This window comes from Bos mutus, chromosome X (genome assembly GCF_027580195.1).
Source record: "Bos mutus isolate GX-2022 chromosome X, NWIPB_WYAK_1.1, whole genome shotgun sequence".
Taxonomy (NCBI): Eukaryota; Metazoa; Chordata; class Mammalia; order Artiodactyla; family Bovidae; genus Bos; species Bos mutus.
The window spans coordinates 80506470-80530059 of NC_091646.1; the positions used below are offsets into that span (position 1 = coordinate 80506470).

Below are 23590 nucleotides of genomic sequence, written 5' to 3' on the forward strand. Positions count from 1 at the left end.
TATAAATAAATCCTGCACATGTTTTGTTAGATTTTACCTATTCCATTTTTTGGAGCTATTATAAGTAGTATTATTTATTGCTAGTATATAGAAATGTGATTGCTTTCTGTGTGCTGATCTTGTATTCTTGAACCTTGCTAAATTCATTTATTAGTTCCAGGAGAATGAGTGTGTGTGTGTGCATGCACACACATGTTTATTTGTGACTGTCTGTGTAGACAATCACATCATCTTTGAATAGGGACAGTTTTGCTCCTCTCCCTTCTTTCCTCTTCTCCCCATCCCTAACTGCTTAGAATTAAGATGCCTAATGTGGATGAAATATAAGAGTGGAGGATAAGTAGAGTCACCACAGGTCATCTGCAAATTATTCAAGCTGCCTAGCAGTCTGGACTTCACCAATGGCTCAGCAGGTAAAGAATCCACCTGCAACACAGGAGACACAGGAGACATGGATTCGATACCTGAGATGGGAAGATCCCCTGGAGGAGGGCAACCCACTCCAGTCTTCTTGCCTGGAAAATCCCGTGGACAGAGGAGCCTGTCAGGCTACGGTCCATCAGGTTGCAAAGAGTCGGACACAACTGAAGCAACTGAGCACGCACAGGATTCATTCTACAAGATATTAGAAATATCATATGCAGATGATGTTATCATGTACTATGAAAAATGATAATAAAAATTGTAATAATAAATATTATAAAAATATCAGTGCTCCCTATGTGCCAGGGACCACTAATAATTTTACATAAATGAAACTTATCTAATAATCACAACTCTAAGATATGGGTACTATTTTCCCCATTTTACAGATACAGAAACCATAAGTAGCAGAGCTGGGTACAAACCCAGGTAGTCTGGCTTCAGCACTAACACACTTTACTATTACACAGTAGAACATTAGATTCTAGAAATGGACTCTAAAATATCTAGGAAATATAGCATTTAATAAAGGAGCATTTCAAATGAACGAGTAAAATGGCAACTATTTAATTTAATTTAACATAATTATGTAGGAACAATTGGGTAGCCATTGGGAAGAATTAAAGTTGGAAATCTACATTTGTTTTGTACCTCAAAATAAAACCTATATGCTACAAGTATTCAAAAGTAAAAATTAAAAACATAAAAGTGCTAGGAGAAAACATGGAGAAAGAATTTTATAATCTTGAGGTAGGGAAAGCTCTTCAAAATATAGTACAATTAACTGCTATTATAAATGAAATGAATAATAATTTGATTAAAATAAAGAAAATATTTTAAATTTGTATATTCCAAGAAAAAAATTTACAATGTTAAAGACAAATAACAAACTCAGGAAAATATTAGAAACAGGAAGACAAAGGGTTATTATCCACACTATAAAAAGAGCTATTCCATTTTAAAACCTAGTTGTTTGGGGTTTTGTTGTTGTTGGGTTGTATGAATTCTTTATATATTTGGATATTAGCACCTTATTGGCTATATGATATGCAAATATCTTCTCCCCTTGAGTAGGTTGTCTTTTTATTTTGTTGATGATTTATTTTGTTATGCAAAGCTTTTTAGTTTGATGTAGTCCCATTTGTTTATTTTTGCTTTGGTTTCTCTTGCCTAAGGAAATATATCTAGAAAGATATTGCTAAGATCTGTGTCAATGAGCATACTGCCTCTGTTTTCTTCTAGGAGTTTATGGTTTCAGGCTTTACATTCAAGCCTTTAATCCATTTTGAGTTTATTTTTGTGTATGGTATGAGATAATAGCCTAATTTCTTTTTTCTTTTCTTTTTCTTTTATGTGGCTGTCCAGTTTTAATAACACCATTTAGTGAAGAGACTAAACTTTCTCCATTGTAAATTCTTTGCTACTTGCTGTAAATTAATTTTCCTTATATGTATGAGTTTATTTTGGGGCTTTCAACTATGTTCCATTGATCTAGATATCTTATTTTTCTGCCAATACCATGCTGTTTTGATTACTATAGCTTTGTAACATAGTTTGAAATCAGGGAGTGTGATACCTCCAGCTTTGTTCTTTCTTCTAAGGATTACTTTGGCTATTTGAGGTCTTTGTGCTTCCATTTAAATTTTCTGTTCTATTTCTGTGAAAATTTCCTTGAGGTTTTGATAGGGATTTCATTGAATTTGTAGACTGTGGTAGGTAATATGGACATGTCAACAATGTTAATTCTTCCAATCCATGAGCACAAAATATCTATCCATTTATTTGTGCTGCTATGGAAAACAGTATGGAGATTTCTCAAAAAATTAAGAACTACCATATGATCTAGTTATTACACTTTTTGGTATTTATCCAGAGAATACAAAAATACCGATTTTAAAAGATATGTGTACCCCTATGTTCATCACAGCATTATTACAGTAGCCAACATATGGAAAAAACCTAAGAGCCCATCAACAGATGAATGGATAAAGAGGATGGTATATACTACTCAGTCATAATAAAGATGAAGTCTTGCCATTTATGACAACATGAGTGGATAATAAGGGTATTATGCTAAAGTGAAATAGACAAATACTGTATGATGCCACTCATATGTGGAATACAAACAAACAATGAAAGATAAATGAATAAACCAAAACAAAACAAACATGTATATATGGGACACAGTAGTGGTTACCAAAGGAGGGAATGCACACTGGGGAAAGGGGGCCAAGTGAATAATGATAAATGGGAAATAAATTTTTGGTAGTGAGCATGCTGGTGTGCATTCAGAAGTAGAAATATAATGTGGTATATATGAAACATATAATGTTATAAGTCAATGTCACCTGAATAAAATTTTTTATAATAAAAAATTTAAAAAGAGAACTTTCATAACCAGCAAGAAAATACTAAATTCAATGAAAACATGGGCAAACAACACAAACAAGCTGCACATTTGAAAAAGGAAGGACCCAAATAGCTAAGAAACAAAAGGTGCTCAATTTTACTAAAAATAAAAAATAATGAAAGTAATGACATATCACTTTACACACATCAGACTAGCAAAAAAAACATGAATGAAAATGCACAGCTTTGGCAAGATATGGGAGAAAATCACTCTCATACTCTGGTCCAGTGAATCTAAACTTGTATAATTTCTTTTAGAGGGCAAGTTGGCAATAGGTATCCAATTATAAAATGTGCATACCCACTGGAGCAATTCCATTTCCAGCATCTGTTTTAAGGAGTGCATACATGTACAAAGCTATTTACAAGGATGTTCATTTTAGAATTCTATAAAAATAAAAATCAGTTAACAATCCAAAGGAGCACCCACCTTATGCAACTAATTTTTTAAAAGGTAAAACTTTAAGTATTGACCCCATGGACTATAACCTGCCAGGGTACTCTGTCCATGGAATTCTCCAGGCAAGAATAATGGAGTAGGTTACCATTCCCCTCTCCAGGGGATCATCCCAACCCAGGGATCAAACCTGGGTCTCCCACATTGCAGGCAGATTCTTTACTATCTGAACCACCAGTGACCCCAGTTGACATATTATGAAACCTATAATCTACTGTTACCTTATCCACTTATTTCTGAGGATTCTCGGAGGATTCTTAAAGGGTGACGATTACTTAAATAAGCATACTTTTGTAACCCATCAGTTCAGTTCAGTCACTCAGTTGTGTCCGACTCTTTGCGACCCCATGAACTGCAGCACGCCAGGCCTCCCTGTCCATCATCAACTGCCAGAGTCCACCCAAACCCATGTCCATAGAGTTGGTGATGCCATCCAACCATCTCATCCTCTGTCATCCCCTTCTCCTCCTGCCCTCAATCTTTCCCAGCATCAGGGTCTTTTCAAATGAGTAAGTTCTTCGCATCAGGTGGCCAAAATATTGGAGTTTCAGCTTCAACATCAGTCCTTCCAATGAACACCCAGGAATGATCTCCTTTAGCATGGACTGGTTGGATCTTCTTGCAGTCCAAAGGACTCTCAAGAGTCTTCTCCAACATCACAGTTCAAAAGCTTCAATTCTTCGGCGCTCAGCTTTCTTTATAGTCCAACTCTCACATCCATACATGACTACTGGAAAAACCATAGCCTTGACTAGATGGACCTTTGTTGGCAAAATAATGTCTCTGCTTTTGAATATGCTGTCTAGGTTGGGCATAACTTTCCTTCTAAGGAGTAAGCGTCTTTTAATTTCATGGCTGCAATCACCATCTGCAGTGATTTTGGAGCCCAAAAAAATAAAGTCTGACACTGTTTCCACTGTTTCCCCATCTACTTCCCATGAAGTGATGGGACCAGATGCTATGATCTTAGTTTTCTGAATGTTGAGCTTTAAGCCAACTTTTTCACTCTCCTCTTTCACTCTCATCAAGAGGCTTTTTAGTTCCTCTTCACTTTCTGCCATAAGGGTGGTGTCATCTGCATATCTGAGGTTATTGATATTTCTCCTGGCAATCTTGATTCCGCTTGTGCTTCTTCCAGCCCAGCATTTCTCATGATGTACTCTGCATATAAGTTAAATAAGCAGGGTGACAATGTACAGCCTTGACGTACTCCTTTTCTGATTTGGAACCAGTCTGTTGTTCCATGTCCAGTTCTAACTGTTGTTTCCTCACCTGCATACAGGTTTCTCAAGAGGCAGGTCAGGTGGTCTGGTATTCCCATCTCTTTCAGAATTTTCCACAGTGTATTGTGATACACACAGGCAAAGGCTTTGGCATAGTCAATAAAGCAGAAATAGATGTTTTTCTGGAACTCTCTTGCATTTTCCATGATCCAGTGGATGTTGACAATTTGATCTCCGGTTCCTCTGCCTTTTCTAAAACCAGCTTGAACATCTGGAAGTTCACGGTTCACGTATTGCAGAAGCCTGGCTTGGAGAATTTTGAGCGTTACTTTACTAATGTGTGAGATGAGTGCAATTGTGCGGTAGTTTGAACATTTTTTGGCATTGCCTTTCATTGGGATTGGAATGAAAATTGACCTTTTCCAGTCCTGTGGCCACTGCTGAGTTTTCCAAATTTGCTGGCATGCTGAGTGCAGCACTTTTACAGCATCATCTTTCAGGATTTGAAATAGCTCAACTGGAATTCCATCACCTCCACTAGCTTTGTTCATAGTGATACTTCCTAAGGCCTACTTGACTTCACAATCTAGGATGTCTGGCTCTAGGTGAGTGATCACACCATCGTAATTATCTGGGTCGTGAAGATCTTTTTTGTACGGTTTTCTGTATATTCTTGCCACTTCTTCTTAATATCTTCTTCTTCTGTTAGGTCCATACCATTTCTGTCCTTTATCGAGCCCATCTTTGCATGAAATGTTCCCTTGGTATCTCTAATTTTCTTGAAGAGATCTCTAGTTTTTCCCATTCTATTGTTTTCCTCTATTTCTTTGCACTGATCACTGAGGAAGGCTTTCTTATCTCTCCTTGCTATTCTTTGGAACTCTGCATTCAAATGGGTATATCTTTCCTTTTCTCCTTTGCTTTTTGCTTCTCGTCTTTTCACAGCTATTTGTAAGGCCTCCTCAGACAGCCATTTTGCTTTTTTGCATTTCTTTTCCTTGGGGATGGTCTTGATTCCTGTCTCCTGTACAATGTCACGAACCTCTGTCCATAGTTCATCAGGCACTCTATCAGATCTAGTCCCTAAATCTATTTCTCACTTCCACTGTATAGTCATAAGGGATTTGATTTAGGTATACCTGAATGGTCTAGTGGTTTTCTCCACTTTCTTCAATTTCAGTCTGAATTTGGCAATAAGGAGTTCATGATCTGAGCCACAGTCAGCTCCCAGTCTTGTTTTTGCTGACTGTATAGAGCTTCTCCATCTTTGGTTGCAAAGGACATAATCAATCTGATTTTGGTGTCGTCCATCTGGTGATGTCCATGTGTAGAGTCTTCTCTTGTGTTGTTGGAAGAGGGTGTTTGCTATGACCAGTGCATTCTCTGGGCAAAACTCTATTAGCCTTTGCCCTGCTTCATTCTGTACTCCAAGGCCAAATGGGCATAATTGTAATACTTGCCTCATAGGATTGTTTATTATTCATTCCTTCAAAAATATTTATTGAACAGGTAAAATTTTCAGGCACTATGCTTGGTGTTTATATTTATATTGTACAAATATAAGCAAAACAGACACGGTCCCTGCTCTCTAGATGTTTACTCTTCATTATAAGGTGTGTGTTTAGGGTGTACGTATGTCTGTATGTGGTGGAGGGAACAGACATTAATCACACAACTGTATGAGTGTCTTGGGTGCCTAGGGAATAAAATAGTAGAGTATCATGAAAGTGTATCATAGGCTGACTTGGTCTAGTTTTGGGGGGCAGGGTGAGGGAATATTTGAATTTAAAAAAAGATAGTGATGGGCCAGGCACTTTGCATAAATGTTCACTCCAGAGACCAGTTAAAAAGAATAAGTAAGGTAGATGTATATACAGTGATATAGAAAGCATGTCAAGAATACATTGTCAATAAAGCAGTTTGTAAAACAGATATAGCATGATTCTCTCCCTTTTTATGGTTTTAAAAATCTATAATACATATATCTATCAATGAATAGATAGAAGAAGATCTGGAAGACTATATACCATACTAACAATTATTAACTCTATTTGAATAATTTGTCTGACATTCTGTAATCAAAAAAGAAACAATAAAGACATGTATGAAAGTGAAACTGTTAGTCGCTTATTCATGCCCGGCTCTTTGTGACCCTAAGGACTGTAGCCCGCCAGGATCCTTTGTCCATGGGATTCTCCAGACAAGAATACTGGAGTAGGTAGCCATGTCCTCCTCCAGGGCATCTTCCTGACCCAGGGATCGAACCCATGTCTCCTGCATTGCAGACAGCTCAGACAGTAAAGAATTCTTGCTTGGATAAACCCATGGACAGAGGAGCCTGGTGGGCTACAGTCCAGTAGGGTCGCAAAGAGTCTGACACAACTGAAAAGACTTAGCATGCATAAATATAAATATAAATATATATATACACACACACACAAAATATATAAGCAACAGCATTAACGTTAGAAATAGTAGTATTAAAGGCAAAAAGTTTTAAATAGGGTAAAAGAGATACTGATAAAAGATACTATCTACCAAGAATATCTTAGTGTCATAAGCATACATACAAATAACATTCCATTAAAATATATAAAGAAATCACAAAAGCAAATAAGTTACAAAAGAAAGCACAATACATTTCCAATAGTAGGAATCATGAAAGTCAAATGCTATTGGACCATGGTGTGATACAACTAACTTCTAAGCACAAAAACAGCATCCCCAAAAGCTGTCACTTCAAAGATCAAATAATACTTATAAATAACTAATGGTCAAAGAGGAAATCAAAACCAAAATTATAGACTAGAAATTAATGAGAACAAAAACATTATATATTAAAGTCAAGTAGAAAAAAAGTATCATCTTAAATTATTTTAGAAATAAGTAAGGAAGACTGAAAATGAATAAGCCATATATTTAACATAAGCCATTTCAAACAATACAGCAAATCAAACTTAGAAATAGAGGAATATATTAATAAATATAAAAGCTGAAAATAATTCATTAAGTAGAGAATAGCAAAAGGGGAAAGTGGTAGAATGGGAAAATAAATCCAAGAAATACGGTTTAATTCATGGATAGACAGATGATAGCTATGTGATAAAGTATAACAAAATATTAATGATAAAATTTATGCTGTGAATTTGTAAGTGTTCACTGTAAAACTCCTTCAGCTTTGCTCTATGTTTGAAATATTCATAATTAAATAGATTAAAAACCTATTATTACCCAGAACATGAGTTTGGGAAACACTGTACTAGAAGTTTCACTAGACCAGGAGAAAGACAAAGATGTCCACTGTTGCCTCTACTATTTAACCATTTTTTGTTGAAGTTCAATAAAACATAATATGTCAAGTAAATGCATATAGGAATTATAAATATGATAAGGAGGGGAAATCATTATCTACCTGGAAAACCAAGGAAAATGAATAGAAAAATTATTAGAACTGATAAGGAAGGTAAGTTATAACAACAAGGAAGGTAAGTAGGATGCCCAGTTACAAAAAGATGTCCCATTATGCACAAAAAATATATAAAAGGCTACTTCTAAATAGAGGTAGTAGTGAAGGGGAAAGGTGGTGAAACATGCTTTTCATGTTTTGCTCCATGTACAGTACTTCCACAATGGCTGAATCTTTTACAACCAGAATGATTCATGTAGTTTTTTGAGGAAAATAAATCTATAGTAGTAGGCAGAATCCTAAAATGCCTCACCTTAATTTCCCTAGATTTCCCACCCTAATTTCTGGACTTTGAATATGATGAGATACCATGCTGGTGATTATGTTAACATCACCTGGTAAAACAGATTTTGCAGGTTTAACGTTCCCCTTAAAATAGGGAGATTATTTTGTATCATTCCCCAATAGCATTAATCTAATTACATAATTTTTTTAAATCACATAAATCTTTTAAAAGCAGAGTTCTCTCAGGCTAGTAATAGAATGGAAAGTCAGAGAGATTCCAAACAAAAAAAGGATTCAGTGTGCCAGCGCTGGTTTGAAGATGGAAGGGGACACATAAGGAAAAATGTGAGCAACCTCTAGAAGCTGGGATCTCAGTCCTACAACAGTAAGGAACTAAATCCTGACAACAACCTGAATGAATTTGGAGTGGATTCTTCCCCCAGATAACTCCAGATAAAAGCCAATTCTGGGGACACCTTGATTTTGGCATTGTATGATCCTAAACAAAGAACTCAACCAAGCCCACCAGGATGTCTGACCTACAAAACTGTGAGACAATAAGGTGTTATTTTAAATGGCTAAATTTGTGGTAATTTATGATGCAACAATAGAAAAATACAAAATACAGAACATTAACAAAAAAAATGATGTATGGTAGTGGTGGTTTAGTCACTAAGTTGTGTCCGACTCTTGCAACCCCATGGACTGTAGCCTGCCAAGCTCCTCTGTCCGTGGGATTCTCCAGGCAAGAATACTGCAGTGGGTTGCCATTTCCTTCTCCAGGGGATCTTCCCAACCCAGGAATCAAACCTGGGTTCTATCAAATTTTCAAAAGTTCAAAATCCATTAATGGCCCAGTCACGGAGCAGGATAGGGAGATGACACCCCATACACCTCATGGAAATGTATTAATAAATTGGAAAAACCTTTCTCAAAGTATATTGAGCAATGCCTATCAACCTCTCCCAAAATGAGGATATGCTGTGCCTTGCTAAAATTTATTGTAGTTAAATAATTATAGTGGTAAGGAAAGATTTTTCTAAATGTCCTTTATAGAATTGCTTGTTAACAGTGGACAATTAGAAACAACATGAGTATCTGACAATAGAAGACTGGTTTGTCAAATATAATATCCTACGCCCATTTGATGAAATAAATTTTTTCAATATAAAGCCCAAAAGGAATTCTTATAGAACTTTACCAGTTAATTTAAAAATTTATCTGAAAAAGAAAATGCACTAGAATAGCCAAGAAATCTGTGGGGAAAAAAGACAGAGGAGCTTGCCCTAGCAGAGATGAAATAATAATTTAAAGCTCAAATATTAAAAAAAAAGTATGGTATTGATGCTGGTATAGATTTTAGGACTATTGAACTGATGATTTACATTCAAAACTATATATATCCTTAGAAATTGGTTTTTGATAGAAAGAATGAATCTGTTCAATCAATGCTTAGGGCCCTATGAAAAAATACTAATAAGTAATTAATATTACAGTGGAATGATATTCACCTATGAAGCATACCATTGTTAGAACATATAACTGAGAAAAATATTTACCAAAAAAATCCCCCCAAATTAGAGTTAAATCTATAAAATTCTAAAATATTACAAGGAAATATAGAAACAATGTTTCTAATCTTGGAGTAGAAAAGTATTCTTATGCAAGATTTAAAATGCAAAAGCCATGAAAGAAATGATTGATAAATTTGAACACACCAACATTTAAAACATCTATAACCCCAAAAGATCCCAAAAGCAAAGTTTAAAAATAAGGAAAGTCTGCAAAAAATTTTCCAGCACCATGGGGTGGGGGTTGGGTAGGAGGGAGATTCAAGAGGGAGGGGAAGTATGTATGGCTGACTTACATTGTTGTACAGCAGAAACCAACACAACATTGAAAGCAATTATCCTCTAATTAAAAAAAAAAACTTCCAACACTTGTAACAAATACTCATATCCAGACTACATAATTTAATAATAAGTCAAACAATCGAATTGGAAAACAGACAAATGATATGAATAAGCAAAGTCACAAAATGACACAAGCAAATAGCCAACAAACATATGAAAACACTCCTTAACTTCGATAATAATCAGGGAAATGCAAATAAGGAGACATTTTTCAACCATCACATTGGTACAACATTGAAATGACTAATTAATACCGGCGTGGATAAAAATTTAGGGAAATAGTTATTCTTATTCACTGCTGCTGGAGGTGTAAATTGGGTCTTTTGGAATGGCAGTTTGGCATTACCTATTAAAATTCCAAAATGTGCTGTTTGAGCCACCTATTTTACTTCTTCATATATATCTTATAGAAATACTTTAGCATATGCACAAAAAAGCATGTACACATTTTTCATTGCAGCACTATAAAAAAAAAGTACTGTAACAGTATAAGATTGAAAACAATTTATATCTATCAATAGGTGTGGTGATGGTGGTTTAGTTGCCAAGTTGTGTCCAACTTTTGCAACCCATGGACTGTAGCCTGCCAGGCTCCTCTGTTTATGGGATTCTCCAGGCAAAAATACTGGAGTGAGTTGCTATTTCCTTCTCCAGGGAATCTTCCAGCTCAGGGATTGAACCCTGGTCTACTGTATTGCAGGCTGTCTCCTGCATTGCAGGGGGATTCTTTACTGACTGAGCCATCAGGGACTTACCAATAACTCTAGTACATTCATTTAACAGACTACTGTGCAGTATGTCCGAGAAGGCAGTAGCAACCCACTCCAGTACTCTTGCCTGGAAAATCCCATGGATGGAGGAGCCTGGTAGGCTGCAGTCCATGGGGTCGAGTAGAGTCGGACAAGACTGAACGACTTCACTTTCACTTTTCACTTGCGTGCATTGGAGAAGGAAATGGCAACCCACTCCAGTGTTCTTGCCCAGAGAATCCCAGGGGCGGCAGAGCCTGGTGGGCTGCCGTCTATGGGTCACACAGAGTCGGACGCGACTGAAGTGACTTAGCAGCAGCAGTGCAGGATGTAAAAGAATGAGGCAGATTTATACATACCGACATGGAAAGATTTTGAGACATAGTAAGTGAATACAGCAATTAAAATGATACATAAAATAGAACATTCAGATTTTTAAAAAGTAAAAAATGAAACAATATTTCTATATGTGTATATAAGAGGAACTTTATGTTCTTCTGTTTTGGGTGTTTGGCAACAATGTATTCATTCATGTGTAATCAGGCAAACATTTTAAAATGAAAAAAGAACAAAAGCTAATTACACATTAAAGAAAGGAATGCTTCATGTTGCCATTAAAATTATGTTATAGACAAACATTTTATGACATGACAAATATTCACTAGGTTATCAAATAACATGCTATGATATTTTTATTAGAAAAAAAAAAATATATATATATAATGCATAGGGCTTCCCAGGTGGCTAAGTTGTAAAGAATCTGCCTGCCAATGCTACAGATGTAGGAGATGTGGGTTCAGTCCCTGGGTTGTATCTTTTTTATGCTTTCATATAATTTCTGAATAGTCTACAATTTAAAAAAGAAGCAACAGGGGTGTGTGTGTGTGTGTGTGTGTGTAGATGTTAGTTGAAATTAGGACTGTAAAAGGAGTGGAGTTGGCAAGAGAACTAAAGGGGGCTCCAGACTAAAATTAAAACTAGAGTTGTTAGGTATGTGGGATTTTAGAATTAGGAGTTGGGGAACTAGACTTTGTGGGGCCTAGGAATTGACAATAGAAATGTAAGGGTTAGAATCAAGAGTAGAGATGATGAAGTATCAGAATTAATGTAGATGCTGTGAGAGATTAATGTAGATGCTGTGAGAGAATGGAATTAAAATCAAAGTCCCTGGCCTGAAAAATTCCATGGACAGAGGAGCTTAGCCGGCTATAGTGCTTGGGGTCGCGGAGTTGGACCCGACTGAGAGCGACTGAGCAGGAGCACACAAGGTGGCTCAGTGGAAAAGAATCTGCCTGCCAATGCAGGGGACACAGATTCAGCCCCTGGTCCGGGAAGATTCCACATGCCAAGGAGCAACTAAGCCCATCCTCTAGAGCCCAGGAGCCACTACTGAAGCCCGGAGCACCTAGAGCCTGTGCTCCACAGCAAGAGAAGCCACCACAATAAGAAGCCTATGCACTGCAGTGAGTAGCTCTGGCTTGTCTCAACTAGAGAAAGCTGGTGCATAAGACCCAACACAGCCAAAAATAAATAAATAAATAAAAATTTCAAAATCAAAGTCCCTATTAAAAGGCTTTTTGAAAACTATAATGGTAATATTGGCGAGAGTATGGGAATATTTGAATAAACTGGAATTCTCATATATTTCTGGTGGGATCCTAACTACATTTCTACAAATCTCTCCTTAAGAAAAGTCTCAGAAATATGCAAATATTTAGTTACATCAAATTTCATGTTTGCATTTCTTACAATTAAAAAAGCCACAAACATTGTCTTGCTTAAATAATTAGCATTACAATGGAATAACAGCCACCCATTAAAATAGCATTGTAAGTATATTTAATAGGTCAGTCTATCTCAAAAGAGCCTCCATAATGCTGAGATTATACACAAAAGTTTATGTCTAAATATATATATTTGGCAGGCAGTGGATACGTTCATCAGATTCTCAATTTGGGGCATGAACCACTGCTCTGGAGGGTTGGAATTGGAACAAGAGGGTAAAATTACAATTTTTATTTCCTCTATGTCTCAAGAATACTTGTAGAGGGGTAGGAGGGAGGCAAGAGGGAAGGGTTATATGTCTACTTACAGCTGATTCGTGTTGTACAGCAGAAACCAACAGAACATTGTAAAGCAATTATACTCCAATTAAAAATAAATTAAAAATTTTAAATTTTAAAGAGTACCTCAGATAGTGCTTTTGTCTCTATACTTTATAAAGTACTGAGTTAATACATGCTTTTAGTTAAAAATTCAAACCTACAGAAGTATCTAGAGTTTCGAGTCAAAGCTCCCTTCTCCCTTTTCAATTTTATTCTGCACCCCAGAAAAAGCACGGTTAATAGAGGTAACTCCTACCTGATCCTTTTTATTGCTATGCATTCACAGATGTAGATCCTCTATAAGCTCTTTGCCAATCTCACTCTCACCCCAAATAACACCAAGGAGAAATAGAGAATTTTTTTGAGGACTCATTACGTTCCTGAATTAAGTGTTCTAAGGATTTACTACCCGTGTAAACTCGCTGTGATAGGCGCCCTCCACACTGTGTCCCCTCTTACCCTCTCGCCCCCCGTTCTTCGCTAGGCAGCTGGAGAGATTAATTTTTAAACGTTAGTCAAATCAAATCACGTCACCCTTCAGCGGTTTCCATCGTACCTCGAATCAAATCCAAATTCCTTAGCGACCCTACTATTCTTTATGGTTGGGTTTGCAGCGCCTAGCTCAGGCGCGATCGCTACCAAGGCACCCGGTTTCACCGCTGAGGGAGCGCCTTCCCAAGGGGCAGAGGCGGGGTTTCTCGAGCTGGAGGAGGAGCCTTAGACCGAGTGAGAGGAGAGGCGGAGGGGGAGGTTTTCCGCGGAGGGTAAGCGAGGGGAGCAGGTCTGAAACAGGGCCGCGGACACGGCACGCTCCTGCGGGCCCCGCGGAGCTAGTGCCGCGGAGGTGAGCATCTTCCTCCGGGTTGGGGGGCGGGCTCTGCTCTCGCGGCAGTCCTAGGCTTCTCGCTGGGGTTGTTCCCACGGGACCCTGCGCCGAAGAGCGGAGGTGGCGGCCTCGGGGAGCCTGGGAGAGGCTGATGAAGGGGCCCGGCGGCCTGCCTCAGCCCTCCCTCAACCCCGCCTTCTCTCCCCTCCCCCAGGCCTCGGCCGGCGCCAGTGGTGAGAGCTCGCCGCATCCTCGGGGGCAGCCCGGCAGCGGCTGGCAGTGCAGCGAGAGAGTGGCCGACAGTGGGGATGCGAGGTACCGGCATTAGTCGTGGCCAAGTGGCCCTAGAGAGGGAGTAAAGACCGGGTCTTCGGCATTTCTCCCAGGGGTTCGAGGAACGCGGCCTCAGAGGAGGGGGAAGGTGAGGGGCTGGCAGGCAGGCTTCGCGGGTAACTACTAGGCGTCGTACATGTAGGTTTTGGTATCTAAATGGCACTACACACACACATATTCATTTCGGGTAATTGCTTCTTAAAAACTTAACAATATGTCTTGTAGATCTTCCTATATCAGGGAATTTAAATTTATCTTATTTATAAACGGCTGCATTGTATGATTGTACTACAGTTTATTTAACCATTTCCCCATTGATGTACATTGGCTTGTTTCCCTTTTGGGGGAGGGAAGGGGCTATTGCAAGCAATGCTATAATGAATGGGCTTGTGTGTGTGTGTGTGTGTGTGTACATATATTTCATGTATGAGTATTTTTGTAGGAGAAATTCTTAGAAGAGTAATCGCTGGGTCAAAATGTATATGCGTTTTGAATTTTAATAGATCGTCCAAATTGTCTCTTTCCAAAAGGCTATACTAATTTACACTGTTAAATGTTATGCGAGAGTGCCCATTTTTCCACAGTTGTGCCAACACGAATTATCATCAATCTTTGTAATTTTGGTTAATTTCAAGGACAAAAAATGTTATGTCATTGTTTTTATTTGCATTTCCCTGATTACTAGTGAAGTTGAACATATTTTTATTTATCCGATTACAAAACTAAATATCAATAGTCTGTAAACAGTAAGCATTTTGGAAATTTAATACGGCCCATTCGCAATAGCAAGAAAAACGAGTAAAAATACCTAGAAGTAAACTACAAAACTTTATTGAGGAATGTAATAAAAGAACATTTGCATACATGGAAAAGGGGATACCATGCTTCTGGATAAGAAGGCTCAGTTTTGTAGTGATGTCCTTTTTTCCTGTGTTGATTTATACGATTCATGCAATTTCAATAAATATACGAAGTGTTTGGAATTTAATATGATTCTAAAGTTCATCCGGAAAAAAAGATTGCTAAGAATAACCGAGAAAATATTTTAAAGATAAGGATGGGGTATTTGTACTACCAGCTGTTAAAATGTATTCTAAAGAAACAATGTATAAGTTAGAATAGACAGAATAATATATTACAATAGGAAAGCCCACAAATCGAGCCAAATTGGATTCCAAGATTTATTGGAGAAACATTGTTGGCTAGACGTGGAAAAACTGCCATATTAAAAGCTTCAAGCACGCACCCCCCACCACTCCCCGCCAACTCCCCCTTGGAAGCTTGAATTTTCCAAAGAGGGCAGACCTCTTTGTTTGGAGAAAAGCACTTTATTGGATCTTTTGGCTATGCCAAGGTAAAGCCTCTGGAGTTAAAATTTGTGGCTTTGGAGCTAGAACTAACGATATGAGCTTTTAGTTAGATTAAGATGGATTCAGTAGCCTGCAGTGCGGCGAGGGAAAGAGTCTGAATATTATCTGTCTTAAATTTTTTTTTCTTATCTAATGGGCAAAAAATGTTATGTCATTGTTTGCATTTGCGTGCTTATTGTGAGATTGAACGTCTTTTATGTTAGTCCAAAATAATAGGTGATTCGTGGAGGCAGGTAACAATAGATCTATTGCTCCTCTTCCAGAATGGAGTTGGTAATTGGTACAGCTCTGCTCGGAAGCGTGAGAATAAACAGGTTGACTTTTTAAATTTTCCTCAAGCACTAGGCTCTAGACACCTTAGATCGGGGGCGGAGGCAGTTTTCAGGACATGGCCGAGATTTGGCGCTGAGCTGTGTCATCGCGAGGTTTGGCAGCCAGCTCCGCAGTGGGTCGGAAACCTCGTGGTAGGCGAGATCCCTGCAGGACGGGAGGTTCCTCCCTTCCCCTGAAAACTCTCAGTCATTTTCATGGAGCTCCGCCTCTCTCCTTTTTAGGAGAGTTCCCTAAGTCTCGCGAGATCTCGGGTTTCCTAAAGGCGAGGCGCGAGCAGCATCCTGCGGTGAATTCGAAGGTCTCGCAGAGACGGAAACGTACTATCGCGATAGTTCTTAAGACGCATGCGGGAGACGGTGGCGGCAGGTTGGCTCCGCCCCTCGGTTCTTCGTGTGGTTGTGCGTCATTTGCTTTTTGCTTCGCGTAGGGTGAGAGTGGAGCCGTAGCGATTTCGGTTTTGGTGGGAGGAGGGGTCTGGGAAGGGCTGGGCTCTGGCTGTTCCCGTCGGGTCGAGGTTATCGCGGGATCGCGCGGAGGCGGCCGCGGTTCGGCTACAGACTGCAGTAGCCGCGGAGGCGGCGGCAGCGTCTTCGGCTCGTGCTGTACCTAGTTGGTGAGTTCTCGCGGGAGCGCGGTTACGTCCTCGTGGGATCCGTTGGCGGTGGCGGAGGTGGCTCGGGGTGGGGGGCAGTGACTAGGGTCGGTCTGCTTGCTGTTAAGATGGCGGCGGAAGCTGATGTCTGTCCGGCCAGGACCCGGGAGTGAGGAGTTGGCCCTCGGCGTTTGTGACGCTTCTCAGGTTCCCGACGTTAAGCAGGTGACGATTGGCGAAAAGACGAGGTGCCAATAAGCCAAACCCGAGGCGAAGACCACCCCCTCTCTAGTAGGTTGAGGCGTCACCATTTCCCGGGCCTCAGCCTCGTGTGGGCCCGCCTTTACCCCACCAATCGGTCAACGCCTCCGTTGTCGCCGCTGCAGTGGGCGGGTTGGGAATGGTGGGGGGTAGGAGTCCTAGAGTTCGTTGGGGAGTAAGGTTGGGAGTTAGAGATTGGGCAGTGGGGGAGAGGGGACCATCCAACGACTGTTGGTTTCCTCCCACTACCTTTTTGTGGGCCCGATTTTCCACTCCTTCGGAAAAGGGGGGACAAATGAATCCTAGTTTTACTTGAGGTAGGCTCTACTTCCTCAACCCCCATGGTCTTTGAACTAAGGTATAGGAGGTCAAGCTTTGATGCCTCTGACATTCTTTCCCCATTCCCCCCTAATTCCACCGACCCATTGAATTTTTCTGTTCTATATGGATATTTGAGGCTCGTATTTAAGAGGGAAAGTCAAAGCTTTTCCTTGTCACCCCCTCCCCGGTCCTGCTAAAGCAGGGCTTAGCCCAGGTCCCCTAACCTGTCCCGTCCTCCCCCTTCCATCGGTCCCCTTGACACAGATGTTGACCAGAGACCCTTTCCTGTTCCCTGTATTTATTCCATCTTTGTGGATAGAATCATAGTAGCTTTCACGTTTTTTTGACCCTGATCGGAGCACAGGGCACTCATTTCTCCCAACTCTGCTGCTCAACCATTCTTAGGTGGAACAATGAATTGGGTTGATGGTTGGATCATTGCTGTCTTCGTGATTTCTTAGTTTTCGGGGCCGTTAGACCCCCCCCATCATAACACTCACTCCCCTCAAAAAAGGGATAAGATAACTTTTAAAGAGACTGTAGAGAATAACCCTCCAGTAAACCAACTTTTTGCCCTTTCTCACCCGTCATCCCCTTTGCAAACTTGGGAACCACCTCTTTTCCCTGTCTTGCTCTTGAGTTTCTGTGGCCTTTTGGTCTGGACATCTCTTTGCTGCTAACCACCTCTTACATGTTTCTCATGTAATCATTAAGGATTTCTTAATCCTTCTATTTCCATACCCCACCCCATGCTGTTTTCCTGGGAGCTGAATCCCCTAGGGAGAAAGTAGCCTCTTGTTAGGCTCCACAGCATTTACCCACCTCCATGTGCTAGAAAATAAAATAGCTTTGATAGATTATCTCTTGACAATCATTGCCCCATTCTACTCCCATCCCATTCCACAGTTACTTTAAACAATTCCCTATCATTTGTTTCCTTTTTAGATTACATGTCCAACATTGTTTTCTTTTAGCCCCAGTGTTGCCTGTATTGAGGAGATAGCAACATTCTCCACTCAAGGGAAGCAGCCTGGTATGGTAGAAACACTGTATGCTTTGGGTTCACATCAAACTTTGTGACCTTGGGGAAATTACTTTTCAGATTCTCAGTTTTTCATGTGCATAGTGGGAATAGTAGCTCTTAGTAGTTGCTAGAATTAAGCAATTTATAAAGTGCCTGGATTATGATAGGTATACAGTAAATTGTGGTAACTTTTTCTTGGTGTAAGAATATGTTGGCAGATGCATCTGTTTCATATGGTAGTTTTATGACCTGGGAAAGAAGAGGCTTTTGTTTAAAGAAACAGTTAACTGTTAATTTAGTATATTTCTAGAACTGTTTATTTTTGGTATATTGGTAGGCCAGTCCTATCATTTTTGTGTATTTTTCCCCCCTTGTAGGCCAAGCTTTTTATCTCCAATGGTTTATTATGTTTGAATGTGATTCCCACTTAAGTTGACCTTCTAGTCTAGGAATTTTAGTGCAGAATCACCATCCTGGAGTGACCACCAGCCATAATGTTCCTGTCAAGAACCACACCCAAGTGTTCTACCTTTTGAAAGGGATGTTTCATCCCTTGCCTACTCCCTTCTTGCACTCCTTCAAAGGTAGTCTGTCCTGTCATTCACCCTATGAAAGTAATGAAATTTGGTGCTGTACTTTTCACAGTAACAGAGAACTTCTGCTAGCTAGTTTTTAAGTGTTCAAATGCTTTTCCTCTGCCTCTTTTCTTTGGTCCTTCAGATCAGAGTGGTGGTGGTGGTTTGGTCACTAAGTCGTGTCCTACTCTTGTGACCCCGTGGACTGTAGCCTGCCAGGCTCCTTTGTCCATGGGATTCTCCAGGCAAGAATACTGGAGTGGGTTGCCATTCCCTTATCAGAGTAGGGATCTGTTATTTGACCTTACCTGAGCAGGATAATTCTGAAAGGGTTTAGAAGTTTGGGGTACCAAGCTTCTTTTCCAAAGTGAATTGCTGACAGTTCTTTAATACACTACCTCCTGTTGTGTGTTTGCTGGATTATATTTTCCAACACTAAATAGAAGTGACTATATTCAATTTGGATGTAGTTTTCCTTATTGTTTATATTTTAATTAGGCCAGTATTAAAATAAGTGCTTTTTACTAATTACCTTGGATGGATAATGGGGTTTGAAATACGATGGTGAAAAGTCTACATAGTATTAAAATTTTACCATAGGTAACCATCTAGTAATTAACTATACACAGACACTGATTTTGCGCTTTAGTGGGTGCTTTATTTAGTTTGAAGTGCTTTGGAAGTCATTTAATTTTCCCCGTTTTTCATTGGAGGACAAGAATGTGAAGAACCCATTGTTCTTGGGTCTGGGGCTTCCCTGATAGCTCAGTTGGTAAAGAATCCACCTGCCATGTAGGAGACCCCCGTTCGGTTCCTGAATGTGGAAGATCCACTGGAGAAGTGATAGGCTACCCACTCCAGTGTTCTTGGGCTTCCCTTGTGGCTCAGCTGGTAAAGAACCTGCCTGCAACGTGGGAGACCTGGGTTCGATCCCTGGGTTGGAAAGATCCCCTAGAGAAGGGAAAAGCTACCCACTCCAGTATTCTGGCCTGGAGAATTCCATGGGCTATAGTTCATGGGGTCACAAAGAGTTGGATACAACTGAGCGACTTTCACACACAGTGAGTCTAGCAGTGATCAGAAATTAAACCTCAATTTTACTTTTGTCATTTAGAACTAGAATAAATATGGGAATGATAATCTAGGTGTGACCTAAAAGGTTTAATTTATTCTAGGTTGATCTCTGAGAAGAGAGGAAGGAGTGGCAATACCAGTTAAAAACTTTGCTTAACATTCAGTGACAAAGTTCAACCTGAGTTTCCAGGGTGTTTATCATTTGTCTCCCAGTATGGCCAAAAAGCATGTGTGAAGGTGAAAAATAATTTATGTGTGCAATGTTTTTCACAAAAAGTTTAAAATTGTCTTAATGTCAGTTCTCAGCAAAGATAGAAAATTGTCTGTAAAATAATCAGTATCCCCTGTGCTTTCATTTGAATTGAGAGCAGAGTTTTTTCAGGAGTGCCGTCTAAATACCAGATTAGAAGAATTGCTTTAAGTTTGGTTCTGAATTGTTGCTCCTCAAAGCAGTTCCTAAAAAATGCAACTTGATGTGTGAGAGCTGTTGCTTAAGAGGTAATAACTGTGATTATGTTTGAACATTGATATAATGGTTAGCTCCCCCACACCCTAATAAATGTTGTGTATCTCTCCCTCTGTTTTTGTTTTTGTTTTTTTTTTTGTAGGTCCTCCGGTAGTCTGACCTGAGTGGGTTAGCACTCCAGAGGAACCAGCAGACCAACTTGGTCAGGAAGGTGCAGGAAGCTGTTGGAGCAGTGTTGGGATTTCCCACCAGGATGAGTATGATTGGCTGTGATTTTAGGTTAGTTTTTGTGGATCTTTGTGGGTAATGTTTGTGTTTTACTTCCTGGAATGGAGATGGTTGGGGTGTATGTGTTTCCATTCTGCAATTGAGCTACTTTGGTTTCTTCCATTGTCTGGATCTGATGTGGTACTACTGGCTGTTTCTTGTGTTTAAGCGGATCTCATTACTAAATTAAAGTTTAAATGAATTCTATCTGTAAATGATTTTTTTAAATCACCCTAAGCATCATTCAAAAATAAAATTGCAAGTTATTACATCTAACCAATTCTTTTTGGAATTTTTCGAACACAGAAAAACTGGATAATATAATGATCCCCCATTACTGGCTTTAACAGTTACCAACTTGCAGCCATTCTTTTTCATCTATACTTCTACCCACTGTGGCCCCTTACAGCCTATCCCCTAGATTACTTTGAAATAAATCCCTGCTGTTGTTTTCTTTTTATTTGCAAAATATTTGTATTTAAGGGCTTCACTGCTATCTCAGTTGTTAGCAACCAGCCCCCACCCCTGTTCAGTTCCTGGGTTGGGAAGATCCGCTACAGAAGGGATCGGGCTACCCACTCCAGTATTCTTGGGCATCCCTTGTGGCTCAGCTGGTAAAGAACCTGCCTGCACTGTGGGAGACCTGGGTTCGATCCCTGGGTTGGGAAGATCCCCTGGAGAAGGGAAAGACTACTCATTCCAGTATTCTGGCCTAGAGACTTCCATGGACTGTATTTAAAACGTAAAAGGCTCTTTTAAACCTAACTTCAAAAGCATTACCACAACTCAAAAGTTACCTGATTTTCTAAAATGTCAAATATGAAACTAGTGTTCAAATTTTAGTTTGAATCAGGATCCAAAGAAAGTCCTTTTGTCACAAAGGGTGATTGATATATCTCTTAATCTATTTTAGTCTGCATGTTCCCTCCCTTTTCTTTTCTTTCCCATTTATTTGTTGAAGAAATTGTCCTGTAGAGTTTCCCACCACATTTGGTGATTACATCCTCGGTGGTATCTGACCCATTCTTACTAGGTTAAAGACCCTGGAGGACCCCATTATAATGGAACAATGGCAGTAATCTCCTGTATCCCAGTTGGAGTTGATACTGCTGGCCTAGGCACTCTCCCAAAATAACTAGTCATGGATTCCTTTTTCTGTGGCAGAGTCTGATTTAATTGATATCTGACTTCAGTTCCATGTCTTGGCCCTGCTTTCTGCTCCATGTGAAAAGTAGGCCTCCTTGTGGAAGAAGCTAATGTTTCCTAGATAATGACCTGATTGTGCCTTTAGGGTTTTTCATCATGGTTTCAATTTCCTTAGGTGGTTTAGTTATCTGTATACTATCTTACAATGTTGCTACTTATTACTTTGATGTTAGTATCTCAGCTGCTCTGACCCATAACTTCTAAGCTATTAAGACTTAGTAATTAGTTCCTCTGGCTGTAATAGTTTTTGAAGTGGCAATACTAAACGATTTTTGAGAGCTTCCACTAACATCCTGATTTTTCAGCTGTTAAACACAGCTGTAGTTTTCCTGTTATTTTTTTTTTTTCATTTTATTCCTTCTGGAAATGCTGTTCCCCCAGCATAGAGGCCTTTAAACTGTTCATGTCTTTCCTTGTTTTGCATTGGCCATCATAAAATCTACGAAATGTCCCTTCCATGGTCAAAACCTGAGAATGGAACTTGGAAAGGAATGGAAACTAGAATGCTCCAGCCAGCCTTTGACTTAAGCACATGTCCGGGAAGAGCAAGGCCACTTGTGCTTACCTTTAAAACGAGTGCAGTTACGAGTTGAAGGGACAGAAAAGGTTTTCTGAGATATTGAGATGAAATATAATTGTGAATCACTGGTGCTGTGGTTCATGAGTTCAGGCTTTTTGGTTCTTTGTTCATTAATGGAGAAATCAGATCCTTAGTTGTAAAGTAACTAAGTATCAAAGAAGTGATTTTGGGGGAATTACAGTGAAATCCACTTGTTCAACAAAATAATTTGAGCACATTGTATATAGTGATTAAATATTTACCCTTGTTCTGAGTTTTCTGTAGCTAAGAAGTTTGAACAATATCCCTTAAACCTTTTAATCCTGAGTTTGTGAAACTAGGATAACTAGATTTTGTGGACAGAGCTTTGCACACAGTAGGCATTTAGATATTTGAATTGTTTCCAGAGTTACAAAGTTTACAATAGAAATTCTGTTTCTTTTACCTCCTTTTGTTGTGTGTTTTCAACCATGGATTCAAAGTATTTCTGAAATGCTAAAATTGGTTGCTTTGAAAACATTTGCCCTTCACATTACATGTTACCTCTCTTGCAGTTTGGTTAAATTGTTAAAATCTGATGTGTAACTGTAACAATATTTGGCTACTTTACAACCATCTCACTGCCTGTAAAGTTGATAGTCACAAGCAATTGGGTGTTTTGCTATATTGTTCTCTGACTCCTTTCCTCAATGACTGGTTGCCAGATGTTTCTATGTTAATGTCTGGGATAACTCAGCTCAGAAGATTCTTTGGAAGCCCTCTCATTTGATGTGTCATAGAGGTTGAGTTGCTAAAACTTGATGTACTTGTTGACCAGCTTGGCTATAGAAATACTTTTAGTTAGTGAAGGAGTGGTTCTCTCTGAGTAAAAAACAACTGTAGGTGTTCTTTGAGCTGTTAACTCGAGTATTTTCAATTTTAGTTCTCCTGAAAAGTTGGCAGTGGTGACATAGGTTGGTTCTAGAATGTGAAAATTGGAATTTCTTTCAGCTTCTTATTAATGTCTCTTTAAATGGAGATTGATATTGTAGATTGATTTAGTTTGGATTACTGACTGGACTAGGTGAATTTGAAAATTGTTTTTCAGCTCTAAGATTCTGATGGTATCATCTTAGATGGTGAGAGGAAGCAGTTTCTCCTTTTCATTAATCTTCAAGTAGTGACTAAAAGATACTAGGAGTAGAGATGCAAATTATTCTGGAATGACTTTTTAGTATAATTTAGATTTTAAAGATTGGTAAGTGTGAACATATTGCCATGAATTTATGTACCATCTTTAGCATATCACAGATTTTAAGTCCTTGTAATTAGGTACCAGAGATAATTGCCCTGGAAATGCTTGGGTATATTGTAGTTTGTGGCTGCTTATATTTTGGAACACGTTTGGAAGATTGCTTTGATGATTACCTTATT

At 39.2% G+C, this 23590-nt stretch overlaps 1 protein-coding gene and 1 long non-coding RNA gene across 18 annotated transcripts in view; one reads left to right on the forward strand and one right to left on the reverse strand.

Annotated features, from left to right (window-relative positions):
• The window catches only part of LOC138986354 (uncharacterized), a 28464-nt gene extending 14841 nt beyond the window's left edge, over window positions 1-13623 (reverse strand). The window contains exons 1-2 of the long non-coding RNA XR_011463186.1: window positions 13527-13623; window positions 465-615 (exon numbers count right to left, since the gene is read on the reverse strand). This is a non-coding gene — a long non-coding RNA (uncharacterized lncRNA). The remainder of the gene's footprint in view (window positions 1-464; window positions 616-13526) is intronic.
• Window positions 13624-13686: 63 nt separating this feature from the next.
• The window catches only part of HUWE1 (HECT, UBA and WWE domain containing E3 ubiquitin protein ligase 1), a 157280-nt gene continuing 147376 nt past the window's right edge, over window positions 13687-23590 (forward strand). For 8 of the 17 annotated variants that reach the window (XM_070365670.1, XM_070365660.1, XM_070365674.1 and 5 more), the window contains exons 1-3: window positions 13687-13814; window positions 14011-14111; window positions 20288-20424. The gene's annotated coding sequence lies outside the window, so the exon portion shown is untranslated. Of the gene's footprint in view, window positions 13815-14010; window positions 14218-16220; window positions 16446-16552; window positions 16650-16696; window positions 16716-17980; window positions 18040-20050; window positions 20178-20287; window positions 20425-23590 lie in introns of those variants that run through there. The other 9 variants (XM_070365663.1, XM_070365665.1, XM_070365664.1 and 6 more) reach the window with 9 other exon arrangements.